This window comes from Macaca mulatta, chromosome 20, assembly GCF_049350105.2.
Source record: "Macaca mulatta isolate MMU2019108-1 chromosome 20, T2T-MMU8v2.0, whole genome shotgun sequence".
NCBI classification, from domain to species: domain Eukaryota; kingdom Metazoa; phylum Chordata; class Mammalia; order Primates; family Cercopithecidae; genus Macaca; species Macaca mulatta.
The window spans coordinates 47983047-47998732 of NC_133425.1; the positions used below are offsets into that span (position 1 = coordinate 47983047).

The 15686-nt window shown below is 40.6% G+C and overlaps 1 protein-coding gene across 2 annotated transcripts in view; it reads right to left on the reverse strand.

Annotated features, from left to right (window-relative positions):
- The window catches only part of LOC114674469 (uncharacterized), a 68137-nt gene that overhangs the window by 1010 nt on the left and 51441 nt on the right, over nucleotides 1-15686 (reverse strand). The gene's annotated exons all lie outside the window — the stretch shown is intronic.

Consider the following 15686-nt stretch of genomic DNA (forward strand, 5'->3'; position numbering starts at 1 on the left):
GGCTTTGTGGTCAATGGACAATAGTCTGGCAGCTCCCATTGTCCAGCCACCGTGACTTTTGAATGGTCATTAAAGCCATATATCCAAAATATTAAATGTTTTATGAGTTAGATTAGAGGATTTGCACTTTTTAAAATGCATGTTTTAAAAACTGAGGTTAGTTAGCACGAGAGATTTTCTTTTTAAGGAGAGCAGGTAAAAATCATTTAGCTTCATCCACTCCCTCTATCCTGTATCAACAACATGTTGAAAGAAAGGAAAAGATTTAAAAATTTTGAACTAGTGCTTTGGGAATTGAGGAATGGTTAAATATATAATAGAAATCAAATAGAAAGGTGGCTTTGAAAGTGGTTCAGGGAAAACATTGTGTTTCCTCCCTGTTGAGGCCACAGGGAGGAAAGGGAGAATTACAATGTTCTGTTACATAAATGCAGTGTGGATGATGCCCCCTAGAGTTGTGCGATGAAATAGCATTGCTGTTTTCCCTTCCACCTCTTATCCCAACCCACACATCCTAGAAGCCCAGGGCAGGCAGGAAATGAAGGTGGCAATGGAGTTTTGAAGACTCTTCAGAACCAGTGCTTGGGTGGAACATGTTGAGGTAGGATGGCTACTGAAAATGACACTCTAGTAACTTGTGTGGGTGATTCTAAAGTTGGCCTCCCCTACTGCCTCTTGCCTCTTTCCCCATTTGGTCTCCTCCTTCATTCACCCACAACAACTCCATGAGCGTCCTGGATTAGTCTAAACCTTACAGTAAAATCCCTGTTTGATTTTTTTCCATCCAAGTTGCTTGTTTATTGGCCAATCTGCCCAGTGCTACTACATCTTTAATTGTTTAATTTTTCCCCAGGAGGAAGTAACTATTTATTTAAGAAGGATCTCTACTATTCCTCAAAGTATCTTCTTCACTGTGAAATAAAGTCAGTTTCATAAGGCATGCAGATTGTCATGCAAACACCACCCTCAGCATTCTAGATCATACCTCCTCACTTTCCCTTTTCTTTCTGATCCCCTGAGGGTAGCTCACTATATGCCCCTCCCTACCCCTTCTTGGGGATGCTGCAGCCATAAATCTGGAGAGATCATTAGAATTACGAACTCTGGTTGGTGTCTCAAATACCTACAACAACAACAACACAACTATAGCCACTGTAGAGCCAATGTCCTGGTTAACGCTTGTGTAACTGGCCAATTCTCAGGCCCATAGAACGGAGTTTAAGGAATTTTTTGGATCTCACCAGTCTAAAACTTCTTCTGCAGTCCAAAACCACATTTCAACTATCGTTTAACTGAAAGACTGAGCCCTCTTAATCTGGAACCATCACTAACTGAATTCCCTGTGTGCTTAAGCACCAAGTTAGAGAGCTGTGTTCAGCGCCAGCGAGAAAGAGTAGAGTGTGATTACCGCATCTTACCCACAGCTGAAACCTGTGTCATTTATTTTTCAACAAGTGTTGACTGTGCCTTTCTAACTATATGGTACTACGTTTCCACAAATGGGAAAAAGCATGATCCCTGTTTATACCAAACATGACAAGACATGAGGAAAGTAGTAATATAATGAAATATTGTAATCAGTGCCATAGAAAAAGCATTCTCAGGCTAGAGTAGTCAACAACATTTATTTACAGAAATTGCTACAGGTAATATGTTAGTGTGCTGCTTAGAAAAGGGGGGATCATTTATGATTAGGATAATCAGAGGAAACTTCATGGAGAAGGCATTTGAAAGTAGATAGCATTTTGGGGAGGCAAGAGGGATGAAAAAATATTCTAGCGGAGGGAGGTTTTGAACACAGTTATTAAAGAGAAAATATTCCATGCGTGGTGGGAATTTTGGGTGGCATCAGTCATTTGTTGGGCAGATTAAGCTTCAGTAACAAATAACCTCTAATATCTTACTGGGTTACCAGCACAGACGACTATTTCTCAGCCCCCGTTCCAGTCCACCACTCATCAGCTGCTGTTCATTTGCACATCTTCATCTTAGGACCAAAGCTGAAAAAGAAGCTTCTATCTGGGGCATGTGGGTCTTGTAGCAGAGGAAAAAGAGGGAGTGGAAACCCGCTACAGCTGTCAAAGTTTCTGGTCACATCATTTCTGCTCACATCATTCCCGCTCACTTTTCACTGGGCAAAGCAAATCAGATGGTCAAGCGCCATGTCAATGGGGCAGAAAGTATGATCCCTCTGGAGGGACTGGCCTGGTAAAGAGTAAGGAGGAGCCCCCTATTTTGCAATAATGTAGTCGGTGCCATGGAAAGAGTGTTTTAGAGACCTACCAAAAGTTTCAGGCAGCAAGCAAAATTGTTTAGCAGGAGGAGTGAGTGAGTGTGGAGGGGAAGAGCTTGGTGAGATAAGATGCTGGGAAGTCATAGTGGGACAGGCTGGGAAGTGAAACATTACCAAGTTTTGGAGGCCGGGCAGCTGAGTTAGATTCGATGCAAGAGGATGTATGATGGCATGAAAAAATGCGGCTGTGAGTTCTGATCTAAAGTTTGTTTTGACCCATATAGAGCAGACTCATTTAACATTTAATTAGTTTATACTGTGTGTCAGTTGTGGTGGCATGTAGACATTTGCATAGATCTATATTTTAAATTTTGATCCTCCTGATGCCTCTCTGGGTTAAATAAGTATTATTGTCTTTGTTAAGCTGAAGGAGGCTCACCGAGGTTGAATGACTTGCTTAAAGACACAAAAGCAGCACATAGAACTGTGATGCAAAGTAAGGTCTTTCTACTGCATCACTGCAGGGCAAAGAAATTAAAATGTCACCTTTCTTTAGTATTGACTTGTTATTCTTTATCTTCTCCTTATATACACAGTCTGAAAGCAAGGTTAATATGATGTTTTTTCTCCTCAAGCAGAAGTTGCAATTAAAATGATGTTTATATAACTACTCCTTGCATAATACAACTTTATAAGTGAATAAAAAAGAGACAGATCGTTAACTAAGGTATTTATTATAAAATTTTGTGACAGAGGCAGTTACTTCTAACCAAATATATAATGCTCCCCACTATGTGTTTCTCAGTTTTTCCTGCTGTTAGGTGAGGAACAGCTGAGGCAATTAAGAATTGGTATTCTTCCTCCATATCTTTCTTGACCTACTGTGGTGTCCTGGGAAGACACATGCACCAGGTGTAAGAAGACAATTCATGCCTCAGAATTCACTTGAGCCAAACCATGTCTTGATGGTATTGCACTACAAGATATCCAGTGTCTATTTGTTACAGCAGCGTAGCCCAACCTATCCTGATTAATACAGATCCTTCTGACTTTAACTGATACAAGGAAAGTGACCGTACCTGTCTTGCACATCCTCTTATCCCTACTGCTGAATACAGGACCTCCCACATAATATATGCTTAATAAATTTTGATTAGAGGAAAATGAATAAATCTCAAATTGAGTCTGGACTCTATCATTTGTTTAAACCACTTATTAACTGCTTTTAGAAACCAGTGGTTGATCAATCTTTCTGATATATCATTTCATCAGATCACTCTTCAGATCAAGACTTTATTACATATTTAATAAATTTAAAACTCCTTCCTCTGACATTCAAGGCCCTCATAATCTCACCTAGATCCCTACAATTTTACTAATTTATTGCTCTAATCCAATTTAACCTATCACTACTGGCCTGTGCCCCCTGGTCACTATATTCATTGTTCTAGGGACAAACATCATGTGTTCTTAGGCAAATCATTTCAAGTCTCTGAGCCTCAGTTTCCCATTCTGTAAAATTGTTATTTGTAGCAAAAGACATAATGCATACAAAAAGTTTAAGTTATGCAAATTTATGAAAATCCAAATTTATTTTGTACTTGTTGTTGGTATATATTAAATTGATAGATCAGAGGAGTGACATTAAAAAGGGTGTTACCATTTCAGTAACACATTTGTCAAAATCTCCCATGACAATCTTGCAGAGAATTGCTGTCTAGGGAGAAATGGTAAAAGAAACCAGGGAGACCCTGTTGGTTACGTACTCCAAATTCATTCCCTTTTTTTTTTCCTTAACCCTACCTCTATTTTATTTAAGTTCTGCCCTTCTCCTTGGGACCATATTTATCCAGGGAGGATCCTTTATGATGGCCCTATTTTCACTGTCAATGATTACTGTAGTCATGAACTCTGATGCATTTCTGGTTGATAAGATGTGGAAAAGAGTATAAGAGGGCTTCTAAGAAGGGTTTCCATGCTTTTAAAAAGAAACCCTCAGAAAATATATAATAACTTCTTCTGGACAGTGTCATGTCTTGAAATGTTGCAGCCAGCTTATCAGCATGAAAGGATCTCTAGCCCGGGGTCAGAGCTGACACACTGAGATGAGAATGGAGGGGCAGAAACACGGAAAGAACATAGATCCTTGACGATGTCAGGAGTCACTGATTAACTAACCCTGGAGCTCCTTCTGTCCTGATTTCTAGTTATGTGAAATAACTCATAATCTTATCTTTTAATCCAATTGAGTCCTAGTTTTCTGTTACGTGCAATGGAAAGCAGTGAAACCCTCTTAGACATGCTATATGAGTCCACTAGGGTACCCACAACAAAATACTATAGGCCGGGTGGCTTTCATAACAGAAATTCATATTCTCACGGTTATGAAGGCTGGAAGTCCCAGATCAAGTTGCAGCAGGTTTAGATTCTCCTGAGGCCTCTCTTCTTGGCTTACAGACGGCCACCTTCTCGCTATGTCCTCACATGACCTTCCCTCTGTGAGTGCACATCTCTGGTGTCTCTTCCTCTCTCATAAGGTCACAAGACAGATTGGATTAGGGCCCACACTAAGGGCCTCATTTTAACCTAACCACCTCTTTAAAGGCTCTATCTCCAGTTTTTTTTTTTAGATGGAGTCTCTCTCTGTCACCCAGGCTGGAGTGCAGCTGTGTGATCTTGGCTCACTGCAACCTCTGCCTCCTATGTTTAAGCAATTCTCCTGCCTCAGCCTCCCGAGTAGCTGGGATTACAGGCGCATGCCACCATGCCTGGCTAATTTTTGTATTTTTAGTAGAGACGGATTTCACCATGTTGACCAAGCTGGCCTCGAACTCCTGACCTCAAGTGATCTGCCCACCTCGGCCTCCCAAAGTGCTGGGATTACAGGCGTGAGCCACCACACCCAGCCGAAATATGAATTTTGTCGGGGACACAGTTCAGCCTATAACATTTGCTCAAGCAAAAAAAAAAAAAAAAAAAAAAAAAAAAGGAGTTTATTTTAAAATTTCAGAAAAAAAGCTTCACAGAATCCAAGTGTACATTATCAAAGTCAAACATCCAGAGAACTGGGAAGCCAATAGGCAGCTGTTCTCTTCATATTTTTCCCTCTTCATGGCTTCAAATTTATATTTCTCTCAGCATGCTTGCTTTGGTTTTTTCTTTCTCCTCACCTCTCTGCTTATACAAAGTTCATCACGAGTGCCAGATGATGGTAGCTTCAGCCCCTAAGTCACATGACACTTACGTTTGGCTACCCCCAGCTAGCAAACTCAGGCTCCTTACCTCTTTGCGAAATTCTTGAGATAGAGAATCTGATTGGCCCAGTTTGCATCAAGTGCCTACCCTTGGTCCAATAGGCTGTGACCAGGGGCATGGGTCAGGGGGTACACAAGGGCTGCCTCTTGTGATCTGTGGCTAAGTTAGCTCACCCAGAGGACTTGAATGGGAATAAATTCTTTAGCAACTCTAGTGGAAGAGGGTAATGTGGATACAATTATAGTGTAGTCAAATGGATTTGAAGCAGATGAAACTGTCATACACAAAGGTGTTGATTCATTACTGACAGGCTGGTGGACATCTTTAGTAAAGTCCCACTTTATCTTGCTCTCGGTTCTGATTCATTTCTAATGTTCTCAATATTTTAATAAACAGATTAGGACATAGAAAATATACCTACTGAACTCTCAGTTAGCAAAATGATGGAAACATTAGTTAAGATAGTTAGAAATGAGATTCAGACTCAAAATCATCTTAAAGGGCTACAAATCTGGGTAGAATCAGTAAGATAAAAATTAGCTCACATAAATATTAATTTCCAAATTTGGATTTCAGTGTTCACTTGCAAAGTGATGGAATGGAGTTTTCAAAATGAACTCTTAAATAAATCATAGCACTCTGTGGATATTTGTCTCTCTTTCCAAGAAGGAAGTCCTTTTTTATTATTATTATTATACTTTAAGTTCTAGGGTACATGTGCACAACGTGCAGGTTTGTTACATATGTATACATGTGCCATGTTGGTGTGCTGCACCCATTAACTCGTCATTTACATTAGGTGTATTCCCTAATGCTATCCCTCACCCCTTTCCCCACAATAGGACCCGGTGTGTGATGATCCACTTCCTCTGTCCAAGTGATCTCATTGTTCAATTCCCACCTATGAGTGAGAACGTACGGTATTTGGTTTTCTGTTCTTGCAATAGTTTGCTGAGAATGATGCTTTCCAGCTGCATCCATGTCCCTACAAAGGACACGAACTCATCCTTTTTTATGGCTGCATAGTATTCCATGGTGTATATATACCACATTTTCTTAATCCACTCTGTCACTGATGGACATTTGGGTTGATTCCAAGTCTTTGCTGTTGTGAATAGTGCTGCAATAAACATACGTGTGCATGTGTCTTTATAGCAGCATGACTTATAATCCTTTGGGTATATTCCCAGTAGTGGGATGGCTGGGTCAAATGGTATTTCTAGTTCTACATCCTTGAGAAATCGCCACACTGTTTTCCACAATGGTTGAACTAGTTTACAGTCCCATCAACAGTGTAAAAGTGTTCCTATTTCTCCACATACTCTCCAGCACCTGTTGTTTCCTGATTTTTTAATGATTGCCATTCTTACTGGTATGAGATGGTATCTCATTATGGTTTTGATTTGCATTTCTCTGATGGCCAGGGATGATGAGCATTTTTTCATGTGTCTGTTGGCTGTATGAATGTCTTCTTTTGAGAAGTATCTGTTCATATCCTTTGCCCACTTTTTGATGGGGTTGTTTGTTTGTTTCTTCTAAATTTGATTGAGTTCTTTATAGGTTCTGGATATTAGCCCTTTGTCAGATGAGTAGATTGCAAAAATGTTCTCCCATTCTGTAGGTTGCCTGTTCACTCTGATGGTAGTTTCTTTTGCTGTGCAGAAGCTCTTTAGTTTAATTACATCCCATTTGTCAATTTTGGCTTTTGTTGCCATTGCTTTTGGTGTTTTAGACATGAAGTCCTTGCCCATGCCTATGTCCTGAATGGTACTACCTAGGTTTTCTTCTAGGGTTTTTATGGTTTTAGGTCTAACATTTAAGTCTCTAATCCATCTTGAATTAATTTTCGTATAAGGAGTAAGGAAAGGATCCAGTTTCAGCTTTCTACTTATGGCTAGCCAATTTTCCCAGCACCATTTATTAAATAGGGAATCCTTTCCCCATTCTTGTTTTTGTCAGGTTTGTCAAAGCTCAGATGGCTGTAGATGTGTAGTATTATTTCTGAGGACTCTGTTCTGTTCCATTGGTCTATATCTCTGTTTTGGTACCAGTACCATGGTGTTTTGGTTACTGTAACCTTGTAGTATAGTTTGAAGTCAGGTAGCATGATGCCTCCAGCTTTGTTCTTTTGGCTTAGGATTGTCTTGGCAATGCAGGGTCTTTTTTGGTTCCATATGAACTTTAAAGCAGTTTTTTCCAATTCTGTGAAGAAAGTCATTGGTAGCTTAATGGGGATGGCATTGAATCTATAAATTACCTTGGGTAGTATGGCCATTTTCACAATTTTGATTCTTCCTATCCATGAGCATGGTATTTTCTTCCATTTGTTTGTGTCCTCTTTTATTTCACTGAGCAGAGGTTTGTAGTTCTCCTTGAAGAGGTCCTTTACATCCCTTGTAAGTTGGATTCCTAGGTATTTCATTCTCTTTGAAGCTATTGTGAATGGGAGTTCATTCATGATTTGGCTCTCTGTTGGTCTGTTACTGGTGTATAAGAATGCTTGTGATTTTTGCACATTAATTTTGTATCCTGAGACTTTGCTGAAGTTGCTTATCAGCTTAAGGAGATTTTGGGCTGAGACAATGGGGTTTTCTAAACATACAATCATGTCATCTGCAAACAGGGACAATTTGACTTCTTTTCCTAACTGAAATTATTTCTTTCTGTTGCCTGATTGCCCTAGCCAGAACTTCCAGCACTATGTTGAATAGGAGTGGTGAGAGGGCATCCCTGTCCTGTGCCAGTTTTCAAAGGGAATGCTTCCAGTTTTTGGCCATTCAGTATGATATTGGCTGTGGGTTTGTCATAAATAGCTCTTATTATTTTGAGATACGTTCCATCAATACCGAATTTATTCAGAGTTTTTAGCATGAAAGGCTGTTGAATTTTGTCAAAGGCCTTTTCTGCATCTATTGAGATAATCATGTGATTTTTGTCTTTGGTTCTGTTTATATGCTGGATTACATTTATTGATTTGTGTATGTTGAACCAGCCTTGCATCCCAGGGATGAAGCCCACTTGATCATGGTGGATAAGCTTTTTGATGTGCTGCTGGATTTGGTTTGCCAGTATTTTATTGAGGATTTTTGCATCGATGTTCATCAGGGATACTGGTCTAAAATTCTCTTTTTTGTTGTGTCTCTGTCAGGCTTTGGTATCAGGATGATATTGGCCTCATAAAATGAGTTAGGGAGGATTCCCTCTTGTTCTATTAATTGGAATAGTTTCAGAAGGAATGGTACCAAGTCCTCCTTGTACCTCTGGTAGAATTCAGCTGTGAATCCATCTGGTCCTGGACTTTTTTTGGTTGGTAGGCTATTAATTATTGCCTCAATTTCAGAATCTGCTATTGGTCTATTCAGGGATTCAACTTCTCCCTGGTTTAGTCTTGGGAGAGTGTAAGTGTCCAGGAAATTATCCATTTCTTCTAGATTTTCTAGTTTATTTGCGTAGAGGTGTTTATAGTATTCTCTGATGGTACTTTGTATTTCTGTGAGGTTGGTGGTGATATCCCCTTTATCATTTTTTTATTGCATCTATTTGATTCTTCTCTCTTTTCTTCTTTATTAATCTTGCTAGCGGTCTATCAATTTTGTTGATCTTTTCAAAAAACCAGCTCCTGGATTCATTGATTTTTTGGAGGGTTTTTGTGTCTCTATCTCCTTCAGTTCTGCTCTGATCTTAGTTATTTCTTGCCTTCTGCTAGCTTTTGAATGTGTTTGCTCTTGTTTCTCTAGTTCTTTTAATTGTGATGTTAGGGTGTCAATTGTAGATCTTTCCAGCTTTCTCTTGTGGGCATTTAGTGCTATAAATTTCCCTCTACACACTGCTTTAAATGTGTCCCAGAGATTCTGGTATGTTGTATCTTTGTTCTCATTGGTTTCAAAGAACATCTTTATTTCTGCCTTCATTTCATTGTGTACCCAGTAGTCATTCAGGAGCAGGTTGTTCAGTTTCCATGTAGTTGAGCGGTTTTGATTGAGTTTCTTAGTCCTGAGTTCTAGTTTGATTGCACTGTGGTCTGAGAGACAGTTTGTTACAATTTCTGTTCTTGTACATTTGCTGAGGAGTGCTTTACTTCCAAGTATGTGGCCAATTTTGGAATAAGTGTGATGTGGTGCTGAGAAGAATGTATATTCTGTTGATTTGGGGTGGAGAGTTCTGTAGATGTCTATTAGGTCTGCTTGCTGCAGAGTTGAGTTCAATTCCTGGATATCCTTGTTAACTTTCTGTCTCATTGATCTGTCTAATGTTGACAGTGGGGTGTTAAAGTCTCCCATTATTATTGTATGGGAGTCTAAGTCTCTTTGTAAGTCTCTAAGGACTTGCTTTATGAATCTGGGTGCTCCTATATTGGGTGCATATATATTTAGGATAGTTAGCTCTTCCTGATGAATTGATCCCTTTACCATTATGTAATGGCCTTCTTTGTCTCTTTTGATCTTTGATGGTTTAAAGTCCGTTTTATCAGAGACTAGGATTGCAACCCTGCTTTTTTGTTGTTTTCCATTTGGTTAGTAGATCTTCCTCCATCCCTTCATTTTGAGCCTATGTGTGTCTCTGCATGTGAGATGGGTCTCCTGAATACAGCAAACTGATGGGTCTTGACTCTATCCAATTTACCAGTCTGTGTCTTTTAATTGGACCATTTAGTCCATTTACATTTAAGGTTAATATTGTTATGTGTGAACTTGATCCTGTCATTATGATATTAGCTGGTTATTTTGCTCACTAGTTGATGCAGTTTCTTCCTAGCATCGATGGACTTTACATTTTGACATGCTTTTGTAATGGCTGGTACCTGTTGTTCCTTTCTATGTTTAGTGCTTCCTTCAGGATCTCTTGTAGGGCAGGCCTGGTGGTGACACAATCTCTAAGCATTTGCTTATCTGTAAAGGATTTTATTTCTCCTTCACTTATGAAACTTAGTTTGGCTGGATATGAAATTCTGGGTTGAAAACTCTTTTCTTTAAGAATTTTGAATATTGGCCCCCACTCTCTTCTGGCTTGGAGCGTTTCTGCTGAGAGATCTGCTGTTAGTCTGATGGGCTTCCCTTTGTGTGTAACCCAAGCTTTCTCTGGCTGCCCTTAGCATTTTTCCCTTCATTTCAACTTTGGTGAATCTACCAATTATGTGTCTTGGAGTTGCTCTTCTTGAGAAGTATCTTTGTGGCGTTCTCTGTATTTCCTGAATTTGAATGTTGGCCTGCCTTACTAGGTTGGGGAAGTTCTCCTGGATGATATCTTGCAGAGTGTTTTCCAACTTGGTTCCATTTTCCCCATCACTTTCAGGCACACCAATCAGACGTAGATTTGGTCTTTTCACATAATCCCATATTTCTTGGAGGCTTTGTTCATTTCTCTTTACTCTTTTTTCTCTACACTTCTCTTCTCTCTTCATTTCATTCATTTGATCTTCAATCACTGATACTCTTTCTTCCAGTTGATCTAGTCAGTTACTGAAGCTTGTGCATTTGTCACATAGTTCTCGTGTTATGGCTTTCATATCTATAAGTTCTTTTAAGGTCTTCTCTGCACTAATTATTCTAGTTATCCATTCATCCATTGTTTTTTCAAGGTTTTTAGTTTCTTTGCGCTGGTTACGTAGTTCCTCCTTTAGCTCTGAGAAGTTTGATCAACTGAATCCTTCTTCTCTCAACTCGTCAAAGTCATTCTCTGTCCAGCTTTGTTCCGTTGCTGGCAATGAGCTGCATTCCTTTGGAGGGGGAGATGCGCTCTGATTTTTTGAATTTCCAGCTTTTCTGCACTGCTTTTTCCCCATCTTTGTGGTTTTATCTGCCTTTGGTCTTTGATAATGGTGACATACTGATGGGGTTTCAGTGTGGGTGCCCTTTCTGTTTGTTAGTTTTCCTTCTAAGAGTCAGGACCCTCAGCTGTAGGTCTGTTGGAGTTTGCTTGAGGTCCACTCCAGACCCTGTTTGCCTGGGTGTCAGCAGTGGAGGCTGCAGAAGATAGAATATTGCTGAACAGCGATTTCTTGCTCTGGAAGCTTCGTCTCAGGGGTGTACCCCACTGTGTGTGGTGTGAGGTGTCAGTCTGCACCTAGTGGGGGATGTCTCCCAGTTAGGCTACTCAGGGATCAGGGACCCACTTGAGCAGGCAGTCTGTCCATTCTCAGATCTCAACCTCCATGCTGGGAGAACCACTGCTCTCTTCAAAGCTGTCATACAGGGGCACTTACCTCTGCCGAGGTTTCTACTGCTTTTTGTTTCACTATGCCCTGTGTCCAGAGGAGGAGTCTACAGAGACAGGCCAGCCTCCTTGAGCTGTGGTGTGCTCCACCCAATTCGAGCTTCCCTGTGGCTTTGTGTACCTACTTAAGCCTCAGCAATGGTGCGCCCCCCTCCCCCAGCCTGGCTGCTGCCTTGCAGTTAGATCTCAGACTGCTGTGCTAGCAATGAGGGAGGCTCTGTGGGCGGGGGACCCTCTGGGCCAGGTGTGGGATATAATCTCCTGATGTGCCGTTTGCTAAGACCCTTGGTAAAGCACAGTATTATGGTGGGAGTTACCCGATTTTCCTGGTGTTGTGTGTCTCAATTTCCTTTGGCTAGAAAAAGGAATTCCCTTCCCCCTTGCGCTCCCCAGGTGAGGTGATGCCTCGCCCTGCTTCAGCTCTCTCTGATCAGGCTGCACCCGCAGACCAGCGCCAATTGTCTGACACGCCCCAGTGAGATGAACCCGGTACCTCAGTTGAAAATGCAGAAATCCCCCGTCTTCTGTGTCACTCATGCTGGGAGCTGGAGACTGGAGCTGTTCCTATTCGACCATCTTGGGAGCGCCCCCTCCCGCCCAAGGAATTTGTTTTTAATTAGTCGCATGCTAAAGTTAGTTTGGCTAAGTAAATGTTTTCCTAGGGTTAGAAGATTTTTATAATTTCAGTTTCCCTTTTGTTTGCAGATCAAGTAGTTTAAATGACCCAGTAAATAATTTGGAGTCACCACAGTTAATTCATCAACCTTGAAAATCCTTGAACCAAGAGGCCCCTTGATACTGTAAGGGAAGGCTACCATAATTAATAGCATAAGTCTAACCGGGGTACCATACCTTTCCCTATATTGCTGGATATTCTGTAAGCTCGGCTTTCCCAAATCAGGAAACAGAGATAAGGGTAAGCTCACTTTCCAGCTATTTTGTTATGCCTTTTTTATTTCTTTCATCTTTTGGAAATGACCTTATGAATTTCTTCTTATTATGAAACACATCTTTATTAAAAACTGGAGTCCAAACATTACAAAAAAATATGTAGCATAGAAAGTGAAATGAAATACTACATAACCAATGTAAATGATTAGGTGACTCTTCTTTCAGATTACATTCCTAAGCATTTTCTTAAAAAATTATCAATATTTTTATTTTAATGAATATAGGATCATGCCCTACATATTCTTTTGTAATTTGCTTTTGCCATGTAATAATATGGCCTGCAGGCTGTAATGATAGACTTGTTTGTTGCAGAACAATCCATTAGCCAAGAGCAACTTGAAAAGTCTGACAAAATATTCGATTGATTTGGTTTGAAGGCATTAAAGAGCTACCATGTCAGCAAGGACTTGAGGGGCTAATATTTTTGAGAAAAGGGAAGTACAAAGAGGTGTGCTCAACATTCAGTCTGCTTTGCTCTCAAGGTCTTTAGCTGATTCACAAGTAGTAGCTGAGAGCAGAGAAGCTGAGCTAGGCTTCTTGCAGTCTTATCATACTAAGGGAAAAAATTAGAATTCAGAGCCCTATAAGGAAAAGAGTCCGTGATAAGCATCCTAAGGTTTTAGTTGACATCCACCAAGGGCTGTACCCTAGAATGTAGGGGTGAACCAGAAATAGACCAACCCTCACAAAGAACAAAGTCTAGCTTTGATTAAACATTATCCCTGATTGGATTAGGTGATCTGCCTCTATGCTAACCATTTACTAAAAATAAAAATGAATCTTCTTTGAAAGAAAATAAAATTACCAAGAGGCTCAAATTATCTTAATCTTATGTACACATCTGGCATCTAATTTCAAACTACCAGTCATTTAAGGAGACAAGACCACATGATTGAAGAAATAGATGAGAGGGGCGGACCCTAAGAGTGTCTGGATATTGGAGTTACTAGACATAGACTTTAAAATAACCGTGATTACGTGGTCATTCTCCACTCACATTACTCAAGAGATACTTAATACATGAACTTGGCACATGAGCTGTGTATATAATACTCCCTCAACAAATATTTAATGATATGAACTGATAATACAAAATAATGGTACTAATATATTTGCAATTTTAACCCTAAGTAATGTACGGGCAATTGGAGTTTCAGAACACCCTATTAAGTCTTATTGTCTGAGAGCTCCATTAAGTCACCTCAGGTACCTTGAGATGATTTAATGGAGCCCACAGGCACTAAGTTACATGGAGAAAGTCACTCTCTTTTCTGTTTTTCTTTTTAAGAGAAGGTCCTCACTCTGTTGTCCAGACTGTAGTGCAGTAGTGCAATCATAGCTCACTGCAGCCTCAAACTCCTGGGCTCAAGTGATCCTCCTGCCTCAACCTCTTGAGTAGCTGGGACTACAGGCATGCACTATCATATCCAACTAAGTTTCTAAGAAAAATTTTGTAAAGACAGGCTCTCACTATGTTGTCCAAGCTAGTCTTAAACTCCTGGCCTCAAGTGATCCTCCTACCTTGGCCTCCCAAAGTGCTGGAGTTATAGGTGTGAGATACCTGGCCCCTTTTCTGTTTCCTTTTAGTCCTTCTGATTGTGTCATAGAGGAAATCTCAGCTTGGTGCTAACATGTCTTTTATAGCATCCTAAGGCTATTTGATAATTTTTTTTTTTTTAAATAGAGAAAGATCTCAAGCTTGGTAGTCAATATCTTGGTATCTCTACTCTGGTGTTCTTAAGGAAAATGCTATGAACTCCTTTGGACATCTGGTGAAGTCTATGAACCCTATATCAAAATAATGCTTGTAAATACTTACGATAAAATACCTAGTATTACAAGATAAAGAATATGTTGAAATAGAGTTCCGTCCATCATCCTCTTGCCACTACAGTTTGTGATTGTTGTATTTATTTTCATGGTTACTTTCTACTTATGGAAAGTGCAGTCAGTTTCTGTTCATAGCCATGACATACAATTTGCATTTTAAATACACTTATTTAAATAGGGAAGATGAATTAAGGAAATAAGTAAGTAAAAGTAGGAAATATGACAAAGCTAAAAGTGGTGTGCTGTGATTGAGTGAAGAATGCAGACTTAACCCAAGAGGTGACTTTAGTAATGGGAATTTCAGGCACCCTTTCAGGTCGGGGACTGCACTAAACCAGGCTTGACACAAGCCTCACCTGTCCATCAGTCAATGTCCATTGATTGAGCAGCCCCACCAAGTACCAGACACTCTTCCAGGTGTGGGGGCAGGGCATCGAACAAGGCGATTTATTCTCAAGGTGTTTACATTGTAGGGAAAGGGTACAGACAACAGGCAGGCCAAAACATTCAATTAAAAGGTAACTTCAGATACTGATTTTTGTCCTGAAGGGCAAAAAGGTGACTAGAAGGGTGACTAGAGAGGTGACTTGGGGTAGGTGTGGGAGAGTAGTAATGGGGATCGTGGCTTGGCCTGGGGCTGCTTTAGAAAAAGGCCAGGCTCCCACTGCAGCAGTGCCCGGAAAAATGCAGAGACAAGCCAGGATTTCTGGATCATTACCATGAGGAAAGGAATAAATGTGTGTTCTCTTTCAGTTGCTCCTCTTGACACCTGGGTAAATGGCTGTTTACACAGGCAGATCACCCAGCCGCTCCCTCAAAGGTAAACAGCTGCTTCCTGCCTCCCCTGCTAGCACAGATTGGGGCCCTGAAACAGCGTGTACCCAGGCGAAAGAGGAGGTATTCTCCATTAAGGTTTTCATTCATTCGTTCAGGCAAGATTTCTTGAGTGCCTCCTAAAATTCAGGCACCAAGGTAGGTACTGGGAACACGGTAAGGAGCAAGAGAGAGGTCCCTCCTCCCCAACCTCTTTCCCCTCTCCACTTAGAATCCAAGCTAGAAGTGCCTCAGAGTCTCAGGCCACTCCTCTCATGGTACAGATGGAAATATCTGAATCAGAAGAGGCAAAGTGACTTGCCCAAGATCCGGAGCTAGCCCACTTCAAGCAAGTCAGGTCTCAAAACGATGTCAGCTGCTTTCACTGCCT